Source organism: Triticum dicoccoides, chromosome 7B (assembly GCF_002162155.2).
Source record: "Triticum dicoccoides isolate Atlit2015 ecotype Zavitan chromosome 7B, WEW_v2.0, whole genome shotgun sequence".
Classification (NCBI taxonomy): domain Eukaryota; kingdom Viridiplantae; phylum Streptophyta; class Magnoliopsida; order Poales; family Poaceae; genus Triticum; species Triticum dicoccoides.
Window position 1 is genome coordinate 514,471,048 of NC_041393.1, and position 11,638 is coordinate 514,482,685.

Sequence of the window (11,638 nt, forward strand, 5' to 3'; positions counted from 1 at the left end):
CTCTCATATTTCCATGACATCATGTTTATCCTATCCGTTTAATTATAGATTTCCGTCCTTCGATTTCAACTGTTGTATAGTTCTTTCAATTTGGGCCCATATTTGCATGTTACCATATTTTCTTTAACAATCCTACCATTTTCTGCAGTGCATCCCTTGCTATGCAACAGATTATGTAGTGCAAAATCTTTCCCTCTACGTAGATCAAGACTGCACAGATGTCGTACTGCACACAAACCATGGACTTACAATCGTTGCTACTGTAAGACTTGATGGACGTGGTGACTTGTATTTTGGCGCTGGCTTTTGGAAAGAAATTTCTAAGTTTTATGTACTGAAAGCTGGCACTAAAATTGCACTACACATAAAAGGGCCTTGTCATGAGATATATGCTAACTTCCCCGACAAAATCATCCGTCCAGGCTTTGTTCGAAGAAAGTTTTCTTTTCAACTATCTGCATGTTGACTTAGCCAATGTCAAATGACTTGTGTAGTATTTAAGCAACCAATTGTTTTTCCCTTTTCTTACTATATTCCTACCTAATCACTTCTAGTTACCAATACACTTTTCTATTTCCTTGTTTTAACTAAATATTCCCTGTACTCCCATTTCTATCAAAAAGCACCACTGACAAGGAGACTCCAGAGGTGGAGAACGGGGCTGCCAACAAGCAAAGGTGGGGCAAGCTAGAACCGCAAGCAACTCCAGCAGGCCTAGACTTCATCAGCAGCCTCCCCGATGATATGTTGAAAGTCATCATCTCCCTCGTCCCAGTCAAATATGGGCTGCGGACACCGGCCTTTGGTGGTGGCACCCCCTATGGAACTCCACCCCTCTCGACCTCATCGACACCCACGAGCTCTTTCATAGCTATCGCAAAAGCTTGGATGTGTTCTCCAAGATCCTCGGCAGCCACCTTGGCCCAAGTAGAGGCCTTAGAATGGGCAAGTTCCATTCCAATAGTAGGGTTTGAGCCAAGCTTGACAACTGGTTCCGATCCCCCGCCCTAGATCAGCTCGAGGAGCTCACTTTTGATGATGGGCATATGCCCTGCCTTCCAACGTCCGCGCTCTACCTCGCGCCCATGCTGTGCGTCCCCAAGTTCAGGAACTGCCATCCCCCCTTAGTGACGCGCCCACTCTTACTATACCACGACTGAAGCACCTCAAGCTCATCACCGTCTGCCTCTCAAACGGTAACATGGAGCGCCTGTTCCGTGGCTCTACTGCACTCGAGTACCTTCGTCTTCAGGCGATCAATGGGTTGAGTCATTCCACATCACCTCCATGACTCTCTGGACTATTTATGTGTGTTGCTAGTTCGGCAGGAAAACATCACAAGATGTGTACCATGGTATGGTCACTGAGGACACACCTTCACTTAAGAGATTACTTGTACTGGATCAGGTAGGTCCAACAAGAATCAATGTCATTTCTGTGCCGAAATTGATAGTGCTGGGATACTTGTCTGACAAATACTCCTAACTTGTTATTGGATCCACACCTGTTCAGGTACAACAGCCGCCTTCTAATGACCCGCAAGTATAGGGGATCTATCATAGTCATTTCAATAAGTAACAATGTCGAACCCAACAAGGAGCAGAAGGAAATGACAAGCAATTTTCAGCAAGGTATTCTCTACAAGCACTGAAATTATTGGTAACAGATAGTTTTCTGATAAGGTAAATCTTAACGGGTAACAAGTAACAAAAGTAACTAAGGTGTAGCAAGGTGGCCCAATCCATTTATAGCAAAGGACAAGCCTGGACAAACTCTTATACAAAGCAAAGTGCTCCCGAGTGATGTCCTTAACGGGAATTACTATCAAGCTTGTTTTCATCATGCTCATATGATCTGCGTTCGTTACTTTGATAATTTGATATGTGGGTGGACCGGTGCTTGAGTGATGTCCTTAATTGGAAAAACCTCCCACTTATGATTAACCCCTCTCGCAAGCATACTCAACTACAAAATAAGAATTAAGGTAAACATAACCATAGCAAGAAACATATGGATCCAAATCAGCCCCTTACAAAGCAATGCATAAACTATGGTTTAAGCTTCTGTCACTCTAGCAACCCATCATATACTTATTACTTCCCAATGCCTTCCCCTAGGCCCAAATCATGGTGAAGTGTCATGTATTCGAAGTTCACATAACACCACTAGAGGAGAGACAACATACATCTGATCAAAATATCGAACGAATACCAAATTCACATGATTACTTATAACAAGACTTCTCTCATGTCCTCAGGAACAAACATAACTACTCACAAAGCATATTCATGTTCATAATCACAGGGGTATTTAATAGCATTAAGGATCTAAACATATGATCTTCCACCTAATAAACAAACCAGCATCAAGTACGAGGAGTAATCAACACTACTAGCAACCCACATGTACCAATCCGGGGTTTTGAGACAAAGGTCGGATCCAAGAGATGAACTAGGGTTTGAGAGGAGATGGTGCTGGTGAAGATGTTGATGGATATTAACCCCCTCTCGATGAGAGGATCAATGGTGATGACGATGGCGACAATTTCCCCCTCCCGGAGGGATGTTTCCCCGGCAGAACAGCTCCGCCGGAGCCCTAGATTGGTCCTGCCAAGGTTCCGCCTCGAGATGGCGGCGTTTCATCTCGAAAGTTCCTTATGATTTTTTCCAGAGAAAAGACACCATATAGCAGAAGATGGACATCGGGCGCCTGCCAGGGGGCCCACGAGGCAGGGGCAGCGCACAGGGGGATAGGACGCGCCCTCCACCCTCGTGGATGACTGGTGTCCCCCCTCTAATGCTTTCTTCGCCAAATATTTTTTAATATATTCCAAAACTAACCTCCATGAAGTTTCAGGACTTTTGGAGTTGTGTAGAATAGGTATCTAATATTTGCTCCTTTTCTAGTGCAGAATTCCAACTGCCGGTATTCTCCCTCTTCATGTAAACCTTATAAAATAAGAGAGAAAAGGCATAAGTATTGTGACCTAATGTGTAGTAACAGCCCATAATGCAATAAATATTGATATAAAAGCCTGATGCAAAATGGACGTATCAACTCCCCAAAGCTTAGACCTCGCTTGTCCTCAAGCAAAAGCCGATATTGAAAAATATGTCCACATGGTTAGAGATAGAGGTGTCGATAAAATAAAATACGGACATGAGGGCATCATGATCATGTTTAGAAAAGCAACATATATTGTCATATGATTTCTGATGCTAAAGTAACAATCTATTCACAAGGTAAAGTATGAATCAAAAACTTCATTCAAAACTAACAAACAATGATCTCAGTCATTGAAGCAATTGCAATTTATCATAACATCGAAAAGAGTCAATATAAGAGCTTTTCAGCAATTCCACATACTCAACTATCATTTAGTCTTTCACAATTCCTAACACTCATGCGATACTTATGGGTACAAAGTTTAAATCGGACACAAAGAAAGATAGGGGCTTATAGTTTCGCCTCCCAACTCTTTACCTCAAGGGTAATGTCAACAATAATACTTTATGAAAACCTACATCCAAGTGGATATATATATCAGGATCTTTCCAACACATTTTGCTTGCCAAATGATAAAGTGTAAAAAAGGAAAGGTGAAGATCACCATGACTCTTGTATGAAGGTAGAGGGTAAAAATAAAAGATAGGCCCTTCGCAGAGGGAAGCAGACGTTGTCATGCACTTTTATGGTTGGATGCATAAAATCTTAATGCAAAAGAACGTCACTTTATATTGCCACTTCTGATATGGACCTTTATTATGTAGTCCGTCGCTTTTATTTCTTCCATATCACAAGCTTGTATGAGGCTTATTTTCTTCACACTAATAGATCATACATATTTAGAGAGCAATTTTTATTGCTTGCACCAATGACAACTTACTTGAAGGATCTTACTCAATCCCTAGGTAGGTATGGTGGACTCTCATGGAAAAACTAGGTTTAGGGATGTTTGGAAGCACAAGTAGTATCTCTACTTGGTGCAAAGAATTCGGCTAGCATGAGGAGGAAAGTCAAGCTCAACATGTTGGATAATCCATTACAATATAACTTATTCGGATATAGGAAACATAACCCATTATGTTGTCTTCCTTGTCCAACATCAACTTTTTAGCATGTCATATTTTAATGAGTGCTCACAATCATAAAGGATGTCCAATATAGTATATTTATATGTGAAAACCTCTCTTTCTTTATTACTTCCTATTAATTGCAATGATGACCAAAACTATGTTTGTCAACTCTCAACAACCTTTATTCATCATACTCTTTACATGTGAAGTCATTACTCTCCATAAGATCAATATGATCTTTTTGTTTCTTTTTGTTCTTTCTTTAATTCCCACAAGACCATAGCAAGGTAGCAAAGCCCTCAACTCAAAACTACTCTTTATTATATATAACTCACAGACTCGATTACATGGATAGAGATCAAAACAAAACTCAAACTAGATCATACTAGAACTTTATTCTACTAGATCAAGATATAACCAAAAGGATCGAACAAAGAAAAACAATAAAGATAGAAGTGTGATGGTGATACTATATCGGGGCACCTCCCCCAAGTTTGGCAGTTGCCAAGGGGAGTGCCCATGCCCATGTATTTATGTATCTTTCTTCGGAGGTGGTGATGATGGAGTTGTTGATGTAGTGGGATTCTTCCTTAGATTGCGCTTGAGGATAGAATTTTGCTCCCTTAAGTCATCGACTTCCCACTCAAGGCTTAGTATCTTTTTACATAGTTCCTATTTATTTTCCTGCAAAAGATGAAAAGGGATAAGCTCGATCTTAGGTTTCTTTGATATCTCAGGGAGACTTGACTTTTTAAACTCCACATGCATGTCCCCAGGTTGAGGTAGTGGGACTTCATCTTCATCTGGGCTTGTCTCCTCCTTTCCCTTAGGATCATAGTCTTCTTCTTCCTTCATGGTCCAACCACAATACTCCGAGTTCCCGTAAATGTTGGGGTCTGCAAGGTAATCAGCCACATAGCTTTCTCCTTCCAAATCCTGGGACGACATATTGCTCTAAATCTGTGGCAGAAACAGCTCAAACCAAAAACAGAGGATTTTTCCGTCATACGGTGGTCAAAACCTTCAGGAGATTATTTAATGAATTTTTACCGACCAAAATAAGTATCATGCATGAAAACAGAGTCCGGAGGGCACACGAGGTGGCCACGGGGCAGGGGGCACCCAGGGGGTAGGGCACGCCCTCCATGCTCGTGGATGCCTCGTGTCTCTTTCGGACTACTTTTAATTTTCCTAATTTTTTTAAATATTCCAAAACAGAGAAAAATTGCTATTTGAACAGTTTTGGAGTCGGTTTACTTACCGTACCACATACCTATTCCTTTTCGGAGTCTGAAACATTCTGAAAAGTGTCACTTATGTACTCCTCCGGGGTTACGTGTCAATAACATTGGTTTAAACATTTATGGGATTACCTCATATATAATGTTTGATTCTTTGACCATTTACCACCTTCAGATTTGTGCCTCCGGTGTTGTTGATTTTGATGGGACCGAAATGATAGACCTCCTCGATAATGTACGAACCTTCCCATTTGGAGAGAAGTTTTCCAACAAAAAATTTTAAACGAGAGTTGTATAGCAAAACATAATCACCTACATTAAACTCACGCTTTTGTATCCTTTTGTCATGCCATCTTTTAACTTTTTCTTTAAACAACTTGGCATTCTCATAGGCTTGGGTTCTCCATTCATCAAGTGAGCTAATGTCAAATAACCTCTTCTCATCGGCAAGTTTGAAATCATAATTGATCTCTTTCGTATCCCAATACGCCTTATGTTCTAGTTCAAGAGGTAAGTGACAAGCTTCTCCATAAACCATTTTATACGGAGACATACCCATAGGTGTTTTATAAGCATTTCTATAGGCCCATAATGCATCATCAAGTTTCTTGGACCAATTCTTTATAGATCTATTAACAGCCTTTTGCAAGATCAATTTAATTTCTCTATTACTCAATTCTACTTGACCACTAGACTGAGGATGATATGGAGATGCAATTCTATGATTAACATCATACTTAGCAAGCATCTTACGAAAAGCACCATGAATACAATGTGAACCATCATCAGTCATTAAATATCTAGGGACTCCAAACCTCGGGAAAAGAACTTCTTTAAGCATCTGAATAGAAGTGTTATGATCAGCACTACTAGTTGGAATAGCTTCTACGCACATAGTAACATAATCAATAGCAACTAAAATATGTGTATACCCATTGGAGTCAGGAAAAGGTCCCTAATAATCAAAGCCCCAATCATCAAATGGTTCAATAACAAGTGAATAGTTCATAGGCATTTCCTGACATCTACTAATATTACCAATTCTTTGACATTCGTCGCAAGACAAGACAAACTTACGGGCATCTTTGAAAAGAGTAGGCCAATAAAAACCAGATTGTAATACATTATGTGCAGTTCTATCTCCAACGTGGTGTCCTCCGTAAGCCTCAGAGTGACACTTGCGTAGGATCTGTTCCTGTTCATGCTCAGGTACACAAGGTCTAATAACACCATCTACTCCTTCTTTATAAACGTGTGGGCCATCCCAAAAGTAATGTCTTAAATCATAAAAAGACTTTTTATTTTGCTGTGAAACTAGGTGGTATAAATTTAGCAACAATGTAATTAGCATAATCAGCATACCATTGAATAGTACGAGAAGTATGTATAATAGCTAATTGTTCATCAGGAAAGCTATCATCAATAGGTAGTGGGTCATCAAGAACATTCTAACATAGACAAGTTGTCTGCAACGGGGTTCTCAGCTCCCTTTCTATCAATAATATGCAAATCAAATTCTTGTAGGAAGAGAACCCATCTAATAAGTCTAGGTTTAGCATCTTTCTTTTCCATAAGATATTTAATAGCAGCATGATCAGTGTGAACAATTACTTTGGAATCAACAATATAAGGTCTGAACTTATCACAAGCAAATACAACTGCTAAAAATTATTTTTCAGTAGTAGCATAATTTCTCTCGGCACTGTCTATAGTTTTACTAGAATATTGGATAACATTTAATTTCTTATCAACTCTTTCCTAGAACAGCACCAATAGCATAATCACTAGCATCACACATAATTTCAAAGGTTAAATTCCAATCAGGTGGCTGAACAATTGTCGGTGCGAGGATGACACCTATGGGATCACGAGAATCCCTACCACGGTTGCGAGGCATGGGGTTGTGAGAAGGGCGGATCAAACAGGTAGCACACGAGTTCTTTATCCAGGTTTGGGCTGCGAGGATGCGTAAAACCCTACTCCTGTCTTGGTGATTTGTTTATCTGAGTTCCCGAGCTAGCAATGGGGCGTGAAGAGCTCCAAAAAGCCGAATCCCTCTCCTGGTCGCCCTGGGCCTCCTTTTATAGGGAAAGGGGCCGCCACAGTGGCACACAGGAGGTGGAAAGGGCATAGTGATACGAGTTTATCCCTCGCATTATGTGACAAGGCGCATTTAATGCATCGTGCTTAGGTGTCCCTACTTTATCGGGGGTGGGGGAGAGCCCAGTCTTGTCTGTCACCGATCGCGTCGACACGCGCCCTGGCCAGCGGTGCCTATGGTGCCATGTAGGCAGGCAGGTAGCTGAGGTGGCGCAGCGGTGGGCCTCCACGAAGATCTGCTTGCTGCCACGCAGGTGCTTGCCCAACTGGTTGGGTCAGCAGCCGCATGCGAATGGTGGTGGAGGTTTGGAATTGGCGTGGGCCTGACGGTGGCCCTACGGGTGCCTTTAGCAAGGGCCTCGCCGTAGCCCCGGCAAGAGTCTTGCCGGGCCCCGGCAAGGGTCTTGCCATGGCGCCTGCTATCATCCCCGGCAAGGCTCCTGACGGGGGTCTTGTGGTCCTCCTTGGCTGGGATCCCGCCAGGGGTCGTCATCTTCTATAGTGTGAATTTGATCTTGAATGTCTTCACAAAGATCGGCATGCCACCACGGGGATGTCTCCCGAATCCTTGCCACATGGGGGCAGTGGACTCAAGGGTGATTCGCTCCGTAGGCATGGGGCGAGCTGCCACGGCAAGGGCCTTGCTAGGTTTGCTAAAACCGCCCCCCGGCAAGGATCTTGCCGGGGGAGTCTCCTTCGTCCCCTTTGCTCTTTGTGGTCTTGGTCTTGGCGTCGTTCTGCTCTTTCCGAGCTTCGGTCTTACCTTGGCTTACCTCCCTTGCCTTGCTTGGCGTGGTGGCGTCCGTGGCTCGAACTGCCCATGCACAGTCATAGGGGTACGAAAAGTGTACCCCTCTTTTTGTACACCGACAGGAGCCCCCGGGCCTGGTCCACACGTGAGCGTAATCGCGTCGTTGGGCTAGGCCCAAAAATGGTACGCGGGTAGGCGGGGTAGTCTTTACCGCGGTAAGTTCCTTCGTGCGCCGCGCTTCCCACACCTCTCGCGCGTGGCTCGGCGTGGGGAGGCATGTGTGACGTGGGAGGCATGCGTGGGGCTGAGCTCTGCGCGCGTGTGTCACGTCGCAGTTAATGTGAAAGGAGGCGGCCCGCGTCTTCCCCCAAAAGAAGGAATAACCGTGGGCGCGCTGCTCACTTTCTCCTCTTCCCTCGTACCTTTACCGATCTCAGAGCCGCTGTTTCCTCCCTTCCTTCCCTCCTAAGCTTTCGCCGCTGCCCGCCGTTGCTGTTTCGCCACCCCTCTTCCTTAATCCTCTAGATTTCTTGGCCGCCATGGCGCCCAAATCCGCCAAGGGCAAGGGGGTTGCCAAGAGCTCTGGGACCGTGGAGCCGCCGGAGAGTGCGCTGTCGGGGGACCGGACGAAGTCCGCCTTCTTTCTCCCCTCATCGATTGGTGTTCATGAGCTCCGGGCCTCCTTCAAGCCCTTATGGGGAGTGAAGACGAGGGGAGATAGTTCGGGGCATCCGGCGACGCGCGTCGTTCCTACCGCTTGCGCCGATCCTGCTCCAAATCGGTATCCTTTTTTTGTTGATTACTTCTCCTACGGGCTATGCCCCCCTTTTTCTGATTTCTTCTGTGACATTATGCACACCTTCGGTTTTCGTCTCTTGGACTTTACTATGAATGCGGTGGCCTGCCTGGCCCTCTTTGCGCATCTTTGCGAGGGTTTTGCAGGAGTGCAGCCCAACACTGCACTCTTCCGCCATTATTTCTCCCCTCGAATCCAGCCCGGAGGCGCCGTCTCCGTATGCGTCGCCTGGATCCCAAGATCCAAAGGGGCGTACCCGGAGGGAGCCATGAAGGAGAGGTGGGATGAATGCCGTAGCCGGTGGTGCTGTATTGAAGACGAAGACCCACCGAAATTCTGCAAGGTCTGTCGAGTGCCACCGGTTCGCGGCAGCGATTGGGGTGATGTTGATGCCGCCGACGAGAGGTTGACTGTCGCCACCACCAGGATCCTTCGGCTGACCCGGGCTGGGCTCACTCTGGAGATGATCGGGGCGGACTTCATTCGCCGCCGGATCGCCCCGTTGCATAATAAGGGGAGGCCGGCCTGGCTTTTTACAAACCCGGCCGATATTATGTGGCTCCTCCCTGGCCTCAATCACAATTTCACGGTGACGGCGCTTGCCCACTTCTGTCAGCGGCTCTTCCAGCTTGGCATGGGTTGCGACGGCGAGGTCGAACGGACCGGCAAGGCCGCAAGAGCTGCCGTGAAGGTCGGCAAGGCCGTCAGGGGGTCGTTCTTCCAGTTGCCGGCGGGGGTGGTCCCGTTGTGCAATAACTCATGTCGGTCCGAAATCATTGCTATAATGCCGGACTGCAACGCACACGGCCCTGTCCCGAGCTGGAAGGAGCCGACGGACGCAGATGTGCAGCAATTCTTCGACTCCTTGTCCGAGGTATACGTCAATGCCGACGCCGAGCGGCGGCTTGTCATGGATACCACCCAGGCAGAGCTGGACTACATCGCCATCAGGGCGAGGGAGGCACAGCTTGCCACGGAGGCTGGCAGCGCCGAGGGCGTGGAAGACAAGGCTGCGACGGCTGCGGAGGAGGAGCAGCTCACCCTGTGGGCGGTGGCCACCGGGGAGGTCAGCAGCGCTGATGCTGGAGCTCCGCTTGTCGAGGATGCGGCCGACGAGTCGTCGGAGGAGGAGGACGTGGTGGCGGGCTTGACACCGACCAGAGGAAGAGGGCGACTCCTGCGGCGAGCTGGCTCTGGCGAGCCGGTTCGGCCCGGCAGGACTGTGCAGTCTCATTTGACCCTGGAGGGGTCCAGGCGCCACACGAGGGCCACGGCAGCGAAGGGGCTGACGAAGGCTGCTGAGAAGTAAAAGGCGATGGCCCCTTCCTCATTTGGGTGCACACGAACCCCGCCGCCTTCTTCGCCTCCTCCGATAGGCGTCGACTTGGATGATGACGTGGAGCTCCCTTTTGACCTCGGGCCTCTCAGCCCGGAGAGGAAAAGGAAACTGGCGGACGAGGAGACGGAGGACGAGTAAGTACTCCGTTCCTTATTGTCATTTCCACCTCCCCGTACCGAATCGCTTGTCTTGATCCATTCTGCTTTAGCAGGGAGACAAAGACGTTAGCCCAGAGGGTGAAGAGGGCGAGGACCCTGGCGAGCAGTCAGTCCCCGCCTGGGGCATCGGGGACACCGCTGGTGGTGCTGAGCAGCCCGGACAGCAGCCCCCGGCGCAGCCCCCAGTGTAAGTCCATCACTCTCTTCTTATTCGACATGTGGTAGGTGCTCGATGCCATGACGCTGATCTTGCCGGGTTCGCGGGAGGGGAGCGGCAGCAGGAGGAGCCACAGAGGGCTACTCCCAACACACCCCCCCCCCCCCGTCAACTACGCCGCCGCGGGGGGCGTCCCCGGCAAGGGCACCAGACACGGAGCCCACACCCATGCAGGAGGACGAGAACTTGGGCGCTGGTGATCCTGTCACCGCGCCGGATGCTGGCAGGGAGGGGACCTCTGCTCCACAGTCTGGCACCGGTGAGTCGTCCGTGCTTTGTCTCTGCTTTCTCTTTACCCTTTTCTTGGCTTCATCGCCCCCATTGCTGCTCAGGCCCTCCCTCCTCAGACTTGGAGGACGCGGACACTGTTGTTGGGGGCACTACAGAGGAAGCCGCGGCGGGGGCCAGCAGGGTTGCCGCTGAGGAGGCCGCCAAGGGTGCCGCCGAGGACGCCGCTGCGGGAGCCGCCGATGTGTCTGGCGGGGGCCCTGCCGAGGACGCCAGTAGTGGGCCTGCCGGCGAGGCCGGCAAGGCCTCTGCTGAGGAGGCGGTAGCAGGTGACCAGCCTCCCTCTTCCTCAACCTCGGGCCCTGGCAAATATCTGAAGGTGGGCGACGGTATTTTTGTCCATCTCCCGGGAGCGTCAAGCCGAGCGTCCGCCGAGGGAGAGGCTTTTGACGGCGAAGTGCTTGCCGCCACCGGGCTTGAGGTGATTGACGAGCCGGGTGTTGGCGGTGATGGTTCCGCAGAAGGGCAGCTCTTCCGCGCCATGGGGGAATTGGCCAAGCGCGATGTGGAGCTTACCATGAAAATGTCCGACATTGAGAAGGCCCAGGAGAAGGCGGCGAACCTGGCTGCCGCAGCCGAAGCCGCTCGAAACCAGCATCAAGCCGCCCTGGATTCCCTGGAGGAGGACCTCTCCGTGCGTGAGGCGAAGCTTACTGCAACGCTCCGTGGCAA